Source organism: Camellia sinensis, chromosome 9 (assembly GCF_055761805.1).
Source record: "Camellia sinensis isolate YWXY chromosome 9, ASM5576180v1, whole genome shotgun sequence".
Lineage (NCBI taxonomy): Eukaryota > Viridiplantae > Streptophyta > Magnoliopsida > Ericales > Theaceae > Camellia > Camellia sinensis.
In genome coordinates, this window is record NC_138969.1 from 181,598,898 (window position 1) to 181,611,089 (window position 12,192).

At 34.3% G+C, this 12,192-nt stretch overlaps 1 long non-coding RNA gene across 3 annotated transcripts; it reads right to left on the reverse strand.

The window, feature by feature from the left end:
* Positions 1-5,158: 5,158 nt before the first annotated feature.
* On the reverse strand, positions 5,159-11,778 carry LOC114272021 (uncharacterized). Of its 3 annotated transcripts, XR_014340700.1 has the most exons (6): positions 11,499-11,778; positions 8,027-8,649; positions 6,909-7,112; positions 6,759-6,826; positions 5,640-5,744; positions 5,159-5,384 (listed from the first exon to the last, which is right to left on the reverse strand). It is a non-coding gene; the product is annotated as an uncharacterized LOC114272021 (long non-coding RNA). The 3 variants fall into 3 exon arrangements; XR_014340699.1 differs by lacking the exon at positions 6,759-6,826 and having other exon boundaries at positions 8,027-8,652; positions 11,499-11,774; XR_014340698.1 differs by lacking the exon at positions 6,759-6,826 and having other exon boundaries at positions 11,499-11,773.
* Between the last annotated feature and the right edge of the window lie 414 nt (positions 11,779-12,192).

Genomic DNA, 12,192 nt, shown 5'->3' on the forward strand with positions numbered 1-12,192 from the left:
CGAACATCTATACGGATTCTCCTGCACTGTGGCAGATATGTAAATACGATGTTTACTTACCATTTCTCATGCATTACGGTTCGAACACTCGGACACCTATACGGATTCTCCTGCACAGTGGCAGATATGTAAATACAACGTTTACTTGCCATTTCTCACGCATTACGGTTCGAACACTCGAACACCTATACGGATTCTCCTGCACAGTGGCAGATATGTAAATACCGCGTTTACTTACTATTTCTCATGCATTATGGTTCGAACACTCGAACACCTATACGGATTCTCCGGCACTGTGGCAGATATGTAAATACGGCATTTATTTACCAGTTCTCATGCATTACGGTTCGAATACTCGAACACCTATGCGGATTCCCCAGCACAGTGGCAGATATGTAAATACGGCGTTCACTTACAATTTCTCACGCATTACGGTTCGAACACTCGAACACCTATACGGATTCTCCTGCACAGTGGCAGATATGTAAATACGGCGTTTACTTACCACTTCTCATGCATTACGGTTCGAACACTAGAACACCTATACGGATTCTCCTGCATAGTGGCAGATATGTAAACACAACGTTTACTTACTATTTCTCATGCATTATGGTTCGAACACTTGAACACATGTGCGGATTCTCCTGCACAGTGGCAGATATGTAAATACATCGTTTCCTTACCATTTCTGACGCATTACGGTTCGAACACCGGAACACCTATACGGATTCTCCTGCACAGTGGCAGATATGTAAATACGACGTTTACTTACTATTTCTCAGGCATTACGGTTCGAACACTCGAACACCTATACGGATTCTCCTGCACAGTGGCAGATATGTAAATACATCGTTTCCTTACCATTTCTGACGCATTACGGTTCGAACACTGGAACACCTATACGGATTCTCCTGCACAGTGGCAGATATGTAAATACGGCGTTTACTTACCATTTCGCATGCATTACGGTTCGAACACTCGAACACCTACACGGATTCTCCTACACAGTGGCAGATATGTAAATACATCATTTACATACCATTTCTGACGCATTAGGGTTCGGACACTCGAACATCTATACGGATTCTCCTGCACTGCGGCAGATATGTAAATACGATGTTTACTTACCATTTCTCCTGCAATACGGTTCGAACACTCGGACACCTATACGGATTCTCCTGCACAGTGGCAGATATGTAAATACAACGTTTACTTACCATTTCTCACGCATTACGGTTCGAACACTCGAACACCTGTACGGATTCTCCTGCACAGTGGCAGATATGTAAATACATCGTTTCCTTACCATTTCTGACGCATTACGGTTCGAACACTGGAACACCTATACGGATTCTCCTGCACAGTGGCAGATATGTAAATACGGCGTTTACTTACCATTTCGCATGCATTACGGTTCGAACACTCGAACACCTACACGGATTCTCCTACACAGTGGCAGATATGTAAATACATCATTTACATACCATTTCTGACGCATTAGGGTTCGGACACTCGAACATCTATACGGATTCTCCTGCACTGTGGCAGATATGTAAATACGATGTTTACTTACCATTTCTCATGCATTACGGTTCGAACACTCGGACACCTATACGGATTCTCCTGCACAGTGGCAGATATGTAAATACAACGTTTACTTGCCATTTCTCACGCATTACGGTTCGAACACTCGAACACCTATACGGATTCTCCTGCACAGTGGCAGATATGTAAATACCGCGTTTACTTACTATTTCTCATGCATTATGGTTCGAACACTCGAACACCTATACGGATTCTCCGGCACTGTGGCAGATATGTAAATACGGCATTTATTTACCAGTTCTCATGCATTACGGTTCGAATACTCGAACACCTATGCGGATTCCCCAGCACAGTGGCAGATATGTAAATACGGCGTTCACTTACAATTTCTCACGCATTACGGTTCGAACACTCGAACACCTATACGGATTCTCCTGCACAGTGGCAGATATGTAAATACGGCGTTTACTTACCACTTCTCATGCATTACGGTTCGAACACTCGAACACCTATACGGATTCTCCTGCACAGTGGCAGATATGTAAACACAACGTTTACTTACTATTTCTCATGCATTATGGTTCGAACACTTGAACACATGTGCGGATTCTCCTGCACAGTGGCAGATATGTAAATACATCGTTTCCTTACCATTTCTGACGCATTACGGTTCGAACACCGGAACACCTATACGGATTCTCCTGCACAGTGGCAGATATGTAAATACGACGTTTACTTACTATTTCTCAGGCATTACGGTTCGAACACTCGAACACCTATACGGATTCTCCTGCACAGTGGCAGATATGTAAATACATCGTTTCCTTACCATTTCTGACGCATTACGGTTCGAACACTGGAACACCTATACGGATTCTCCTGCACAGTGGCAGATATGTAAATACGGCGTTTACTTACCATTTCGCATGCATTACGGTTCGAACACTCGAACACCTACACGGATTCTCCTACACAGTGGCAGATATGTAAATACATCATTTACATACCATTTCTGACGCATTAGGGTTCGGACACTCGAACATCTATACGGATTCTCCTGCACTGCGGCAGATATGTAAATACGATGTTTACTTACCATTTCTCATGCAATACGGTTCGAACACTCGGACACCTATACGGATTCTCCTGCACAGTGGCAGATATGTAAATACAACGTTTACTTACCATTTCTCACGCATTACGGTTCGAACACTCGAACACCTATACGGATTCTCCTGCACAGTGGCAGATATGTAAATACGGCGTTTACTTACCATTTCTCATGCATTACGGTTCGAACACTCGAACACCTATACGGATTCTCCTGCACAGTGGCAGATATGTAAATACAACGTTTACTTACTATTTCTCATGCATTATGGTTCGAACACTCGAACACCTATACGGATTCTCCTGCACTGTGGCAGATATGTAAATACGGCATTTATTTACCAGTTCTCATGCATTACGGTTCGAATACTCGAACACCTATGCGGATTCCCCAGCACAGTGGCAGATATGTAAATACGGCGTTCACTTACAAATTCTCACGCATTACGGTTCGAACACTCGAACACCTATACGGATTCTCCTGCACAGTGGCAGATATGTAAATACGGCGTTTACTTACCACTTCTCATGCATTACGGTTCGAACACTCGAATACCTATACGGATTCTCCTGCACAGTGGCAGATATGTAAACACAACGTTTACTTACTATTTCTCATGCATTATGGTTCGAACACTTGAACACTTGTACCGATTCTCCTGCACAGTGGCAGATATGTAAATACATCGTTTCCTTACCATTTCTGACGCATTACGGTTCGAACACCGGAACACCTATACGGATTCTCCTGCACAGTGGCAGATATGTAAATACGACGTTTACTTACTATTTCTCAGGCATTACGGTTCGAACACTCGAACACCTATACGGATTCTCCTGCACAGTGGCAGATATGTAAATACGGCGTTTACTTACCATTTCGCATGCATTACGGTTGGAACATTCGAACACCTACACGGATTCTCCTACACAGTGGCAGATATGTAAATATATCATTTACATACCATTTCTGACGCATTATGGTTCGGACACTCGAACACCTATACGGATTCTCCTGCACAGTGGCAGATATGTAAATACGATGTTTACTTACCATTTCTCATGCATTACGGTTCGAACACTCGGACACCTATATGGATTCCCCTGCACAGTGGCAGAGATGTAAATACGACGTTTACTAACCATTTCTCACGCATTACGGTTCGAACACTCGAACACCTATACGGATTATCCTGCACAGTGGCAGATATGTAAATACGGCGTTTACTTACCATTTCTCATGCATTACGGTTCGAACACTCGAACACCTATACGGATTCTCCTGCACAGTGGCAGATTTCACTACAACAAATTTGGGATTTAAAGACGAAACAAATTTGTCCTAAAATGTATATATTTCGTCACCCAAAGTAATTACGACGAACATTTTTCGTCACCCGTTTTGTCGCCAAAGGGTCGTCGCTAAAGGGTCTTAGAGACGAAAAAAAAAATTCGTCATTGAAAATGATAAATTTATGACGAATTTTTTTGTCTCCAATACACTTTGTTGGGAACATACTTGTAAGTAATTAGCGACAAAATATTTTGTCATTAAAGGAGAAATTAGAGACAAAAGTATTTCGTCATAAATATAAGAAATAGAGACGAAATAATTTTGTCACGTTTAATATAAATGAAGACGAAAATTTTTTGTCAAAGAAGCTACCAATAGAGACAAAAACAAATTCATCATTAAAAATGAAAAATTTGTGACGAATTTTTTTGTCTCCAATACACTCTGTTGGGAACATACTTGTAAGTAATTAGCGACAAAATATTTTGTCATTAAAGGAAGAAATTAGAGACAGAAGTATTTTGTCATAAATATAAAAAATAGAGATGAAATAATTTTGTCACGTTTAATATAAACAAAGACAAAAAATTTTGTCAAAGAAGCTACCAATAGAGACAAAAACAAATTCATCATTAAAAATGATAAATTTGTGACGAATTTTTTTGTCTCCAATACATTCTGTTGGGAACATACTTGGAAGTAATTAGCGACAAAATATTTTGTCATTTAAAGAGAAATTAGAGACAAAAGTATTTTGTCATAAAAATAAGAAATGGAGACAAAATAATTTTGTCACGTTTAATATAAACGAAGACGAAAATTTTTTGTCAAAGAAGCTACCAATAGAGACAAAAATAAATTCATCATTAAAAATAATGAAATAATGTCAAAAAAAATTCGTCACACATTGAGGATAATAGTGACAAAATGTGACAATATTTTTTGTCATGACAAATTCATTTAGCGACGAAATAAAGAATTCATGACAAAATTAATCATCCACCTAAGCTAAATAAGAGAAAAAAAAACCTTCTTTAGGGATGAAAAATTTTGTCAATAATTCCATAATATTTTTTTCCACATTATATACCTATTTTTATCAAAATCTAAATTTTAGTTCAACAAATATGACCCTGTTCATGTTGAAACCTGTTAAATATAACAATTCCATCACAACTTAACCTAACATGTTATCAACATATTTACGAATTAACAAAATGAAGATATCCATTCATCATTACAAATAATTTCATCCTAATACAATAAAATAGTGAAATATCTACAAAATATCCAAAAGTTATAACTTGTTCAATTCCACAAAAAATCCAACAATAACTAGTGCAACTCCAAAAAGTATGTGTATCCTTATCAAACAAAAATGAACATTCAAGCAAATTACATCATTGTTGCACGTAAAAAATGCCTCTAATCCAATCTGCAAAAAAAATAAATTAAAAGTTTTAGTAATTAATCAATTATACAAAAGATTAAAAACATTAGTAACTCATCAATTTACAATTAGATCAATTATACAATTTATCACTGTAACAGACTTTTTTTGAGATTATGAGAACAAAAAATTAATTTTAAGGCTAATTCACAAATGGTGCATCCCATTAATGTGTCGTAAGTTCATACAACTTATATTGGTCCCTCCCAAGGTACATCCCATTAATGTGTAATAGCTTACCGCTCAGGTGCTAAAGCTGAGTTATCATCACCACTGGAGAAAGGAAGAAGATCAATGAGTGTGGATGGGGGTTCCGTAGTCAGAATTATAAGCTACATCTTCACGCTATTTGCAAGGGGCAAAAAAGAAAAAAGATAAAAGAGAAGCACCAGGTTAATATTGCAGAAACAGCAAAATCAAAGCCAATCAACAGTTAGGACTCTCACTGACAAATCTTCTCAATCTAATCCTAGTTGTATAAAGTCTAATAAAAGTTCAATTTCAATATCTGAAATGTTTCACTGCTTTGCCTTTGTATTACCAAGTTAGTAAAAAAAATATATGAAACCATTTGAAGCATAAAACAACCATCGTAAGTGAGTGGTAAGTCTCCCAAACACACAACAACACAACTCTCAAATGAGCCATACCAGCAAGCACAACAAGTTAACAATCATCCAAGTAGACAAATTACTACAACTAAAAGAACAACAAGGTCTTTAACACTCAATCCCTGGGATGCAAAAATTGTTTTGAGGAGAGTGATGTTGCCAAAGTTCTATGATGAACTTGTGTTGTAATGTATGACAACATTATTGGAATATATATTCTAACTAACACCATCAAATTTCCAAGAGCCTTGCAAAATATGTTCTGCCAATGCACATAAACATGAAATTTTAGAACTAATGGAATCAAACCATATTTTACTTCAAAATAAGATAATTTTCTTTTATGTACTTGTGAATCTCCATAGCATAAACAGTTACCCCATCATGAAATTATGTTTGAATTCATCATTATGCACAGAGGGGGAAAATATGGAACTCGGAACTTATTCACAAGTTCAGGCATTTTCCTACTCTATCTCCGATCAAACCAATTTCCAAGGTTCGCTTTTTGTTCCTAATCTGGGATTCAGAAAAGATTAAAAAAAAAAAAAAAAAAGAAGAAGAAGAAGAAGAAAAAGAAGAAAAGAAAAAAAAAAAAATACTTTTATCATTGAGAAAGGTCAGATGCATTATGTTAAAAGCATCCAGATTTAGGGCAAAATTTTCAACCCAAAAAGTAAACCAATCAACTTAGACATTCATACATGAAAAACTAAAGAAAAATCATCAGCTGAGGGAAAACCAATACTTTCTTTATGGTCATGTCACATGGACAGTGGCAGCACATGGGTAAGACAACCAGTGTGGTTTCTTCACCTGGGCAGCAAGGACACAATGTTGCAGCAACACAACCATGTATAAGAAAAAGCATAAGAAAGGAATAGAAGATGTTTCTTACCTCAATAGAAAGGAACATACTCTTCTAGCTCCCCCCAAATAGGGGCCTATGAGCCCACCTACAGCCCCAGCTGTGGCTGTAGTAGACTGAGCCAGATTTTTTTCAGCTTCCGATGGTTTAACCATTACTGGCTAACCAAGAAGAGGCTGGCTAGAGAGTGCTATTGCCATAGGGACTTGCATTGCATCAAAAAATTCAATATAACTGCAAAGAAGCTGCATTAGCATCTAGATGGTACTAAGAAGGGAAATGGACATTGATTAGATGTGAAAGTTAATACAATAATAAGATTAACAAATGATACTGTCCAGTCTAAACATATTTTTTTCCTTTTTTGGAGGTGGGTGGGGAATATATTATTAACCACACCATCAAACCCACTAACTTGCAGGGGATACAACAAGCAATAAATGGAATGGACCATTATGACTTATAGAATATACCAGCAGTATACAATTTAATGAACTCGAATTGTACAATCAAACACTCTCTAATTGTTATTGATCAAATATCTATTAATGCGTGGAAGCACTAGGGAAAGTAAACAACTTCCACTAATAAATGAAATATGAGACATCAAAGCAAATACCATCCTTCACCAAAAAAAAAAAATGTCCTTCAGTTTTTTTCCACAATATTCACCCTTAATATTTTAAAATCACTAGAATAATACAAATCCATTAATAGCTACGCAATGTTTAAAACATTTCTCCATTACCGAAACCAAATTTTAACCAATGCAAATTCATGAAGCCCATCCCCAAAACCAAAAAAAACAACTTGGCGAGTTTACATTGTGTGGGGGAGGAGGGTGAAAGAGAAGGGCAGGGGGTCATCATCTATCTTACAAAGCATTGGACTTGGCCTTACTGCAATTTTGTTAGCCCATAATTACTTGTCAATTTAGCATGTAGACTTTTTCAATATGATTAGTGTGCCTTTTGCTCTGTCATCTTCACTTGTTGATAACAGCCTTGTTAAAAGAAGTGTAGACTTCTATCTTTGACCTCATTACGAGATGACAAACCTTCACTAATGATAGAATTAAAATAGTTATAGCATAATAAAAAATTAAATTGAGATAATTTTTTGGCTATGGAAAGAAAAATTGAACTTACCCAACTCTCTTGGAATGACTTGAATTGCGGTCCATTATAAGGCGTACATCTCAGACTTGGAACTGTAATTCAACGGTATTAAAAATACTCAACACAAATAATTAGTTCACCATCAAACGTAATATACCATCACATATTACGTTATAGCCCCACAGTGAGTAGCCCAAGAAGCACGAAACTTCTGGTGGCAGCTGCAAGGCAAGCATGCACAGAGTAAGTGGGTCTCCAATAGATGGCTTTGATTGCCTACCAAAATCTTATAAATCGTACGCTAAAGATAATAGAAATTAAAATCAATGTGAAAATTGATTCATTTTGGCCAGCTTCATTTACCTGTATAAAATAAAATAATAGATCTTCAAAGTTCAAACACAGTAAAGACTAAGTAATTGAATTTCATTTAGCACCCTTTGAACTTTTTTAAATAAAATATGGCAAGTTCCAATTTCTTGTATAAAAATACAGTTAAAAAATTCTCAAATTTTGGATTTTATTTAGGTTTGCCCAAGACATAAAATGTAATTGATACAGCAATAAAAAGTCCATAAGCAAAAACCATCCGCTGATCTCGTTCAGGGTCAACCTCCGTCTCTGCCACTTCTTCCTTTTTCTCTTTATACCGTCTGCTAAAGAAAAAAAAATCTTAAGTATTATCCCAACTTGATCCATAAATAACAATAAATCTGCTTCAATTAAAGAAGGGTAAGTCAAAAGAGTGGAACAAACTAACGAACCATAACTAAGGAAAATACATTTGGTCCTTGAAAAAATTAAAGTACTTAAGCAGCAAAATTCCTCAAGTTACTATGCAAAAGAGGAAAGAAAGAAAAAAATATATATATGTATGTCAATCCACATCAAGGAAGTCAAATATATACTCAATGCAAGTTATTCTTCATATGTAATTCATACATTTCAAGCATATAAACCTATAATTGAATAAATATACATAAAAACTTGAGGAAAAAACGTAAATTCAAAAAATGAGTTCACGTTGGTTTTTAAACAAAAATTTAAAAATTTTACTAACAAATTTTTTTTTTCAATTAATTTTTTTCCAATTAATTTTTTTTTTCAATGAATTTTTTTTCCAACTAATACTAACCAAGGGGCAATTGGTAATATTACTTTAAACCTTAAGGAGGGCATTATAATTTCTAAAATGTGAGGGGTGTCAATGTAATTTACCCAATGAGGGTAAATTGGTATTTAAAAAAATTGAAAGGGCTGAGGGGGAATCTGCAATGAAACTTTAAACCTCAGGGGGGAGATGTAATTTCCAAAAGGTGAGGGGGAGAAGTGTAATAAACATAAACCTCAGGGGGGTGCCAATGTAATTTACCCCTTTTTTTTAACCTTTTGAAAGGTATAGACATTCTTCTGACCAATCTACATTTAAAAAAAATAACCATTGAACTAACTACAATCACATTTTTCTCTTTGTGAGTGTTTATATTTATCTAACTTCAATCATATTAAAAAATCAAACTACAATTTTTTTTTTTTTTGGCTAGACCAAATACAAATAAAAAAAGGAGATAACTTCAATCATACAAATCACAAATATTTTTATGCTATCTAACTACAATCATATTTTTTTCATAATAAAAAAAATTAATTATAAAGAAGAACCGTTAAAATGATTAAATCACATTAAAAAAAAAACCATTGAACAAACTACAATCACATCACATCTTTCTCACAATAAAAAAAATAAATGAAAAAAAAAACCATTGAACTAACTACTATACAATCACATTAAAAAAAAGAATCATTGAACAAACTACAATCATATCACATTTTTCCCATAATAAAATAAATAAATGAAAAAAAGAACCATTAAACTAATTATAATACAATCACATTAAAAAAAAAAAAAAAAGAACCATTGAACTAATTATAATCACATTAAAAAAAAGAACTGTTGAACTAACTACAAACGCATTTTTCTCTTTGTGAGTGTTTATATTTAGGTAAGTTATGATGTGAGTTAGATATGTGATAGACAGGTAAGTTTTATTGATTTAAAGTTTATTTAGATAAACTTTAAAGATTTTTTTTTTAGTTTTTTAGTTTTTTTGATTATGTTATAATGTAATATATAAAATATAGGTAGATATCTACAACTTTAAAAGAAAATATTATCTGATTTTTTGGAAAAGAGAAAATGAATGCAAGTTTTAATATTTTTTTTTGAAAATTTGTGAAAGAGATTAGGAGGGAGAGATTATGAAATATTTTTGTTATTAAATAAATAAATTAGTCAATAGTTTTTTTTAATCTATTTTGTAAATTAAAAATCAATAATTTTGGAAAATTGATTAATTTGTCCTATTAAGTGATTTAAAATTTTGATAGATATACATAAAAAAAAATACATAATTATATTATTAAATCATAATTCAAATTTAGATGTTATATCTTTTTGAGATCTATAGCTAAATTCTTATCTTTTTATTTTTGTGTGTAACCATAATATATGGGAGAAATTGAAAAGGGTGTTGCAATAATTATGAAAGAAGTCAAAAGGGATTGTGGGTTGGGAGAAGTCAATAAATGCTGAGGTTAGGTTGGGAGAAGTCAATAAATGTTGAGATTTTTTTTTTTTTAAATCAAAAAATTAGAAAATTAGAATTAGGAGATTGAAACTCCCACGGACCTTGGGGTTAAAAACTCCCTTTTACTTAATATATAGTATAGATAGATACAAGACAGGTTGCGACAGTATCTTCCCCTTCATAAGAAAGAGATAGAGATAATGATATTATGTGAATCTAAACAAAGGATCAAGCAAAAAAACAAAAGGAAATGAGGCGTAATAGCACAGACAAGTCCAATCCAACAAAACCACGACGACGGAACACAAACAAATTAGCGAAGCCCTGCCCAACCAGTGAATAATATTTGGGTCGCTATACAGTCAAAACACAGTCAGAGTACTTAAATTATTGACAAGATAAACCAAAATATAAACTTTTGCAAGTAAATAATTACAGAATCTATAAATCCCAATGAGAAAAACAAATTATACTCGCCGAAACTAAGTGTTCAAGCACAGAACCGCATGGGGTCAGTGATCAAATTTTAATTCAAAGAAACAATCAACAAACCACCAAGAGAAATAAAATCAAAACAAATTGAAAGAAAATAAGAATTAAAGTTAAAAAAGTAAAGCTACAGTCAATTAGGTCAGCTGCTTAACAAATGCAGCTTCTTAATACCTTTGAATAACCCGAAAAGTAATTTATGATGAGCAAAGCAACAAATAAATAAATAAATAAATAAACAGATCTTGATCACAGAATCGTAATTATCAGTAAAACCCTCGAACAGATCCAAAATCAGAGAGACGCCCAGATACAAAAGGCCACACTAGAAGGTAAAGAAACACAAACCCATAAACAGAAACATGAAAAAGCAGGGGGGAGAGAGAGAGAGAGAGAGAGAGAGAGAGAGAGAGAGAGAAAAGTACCTAAAATTTGAAAGGATCAGAACTGAAGTTCAGGGGGCTTGGTTTGGCAGTGAAAAGGAGAAGCACTGTAGAAAAGAAAGAGAGCTCCTCCTCATAACCTGCTGATATAGTTGGTGTTGGTGTTGTGTGGGGAGAAGAGAGAGAGAGAGAGAGATAGGAAAGCGATGCTTGGGACTTGGGGTTAATAAAATTTGACTGGGGCCTCTCTTCTGGGAGTTGGGCAAATGAGAGAGAAAGAGGGAGAGAGAGAGAGAGTATCGGCAAAAGCTTTTCTCATTCAATCTTGTGAATTATATATATATATATATATATATATTATAATTTTTAAATATTGTTTTACACAAAAAAAAGAAATATAACAAATATAACGTATCTTTAATTAATTTTATAACTAAATAAGTGTATTTTTTGATTTTTTTATATTATGTGTAAAAAAAGTAGAGATGAGATATTGATTGATGTGACCTAAAAAAGATAAAAAGATAAAATAAGTGTACTTTTTTAGGTTAGCCAAACTTGGCCTAAATTAAGAAAAAATTTATTTCGACCGATATTTTTTTTCCTTCTATATAAATACAAATCTAAAAAAGGTAATCAATATAAATAATATACATTAAGTAAAAAAATGTAGTTAGTAATTATTTTTACATAAATTTATTATAGTTTTAATATTTTGATAATAATCATATGTGTT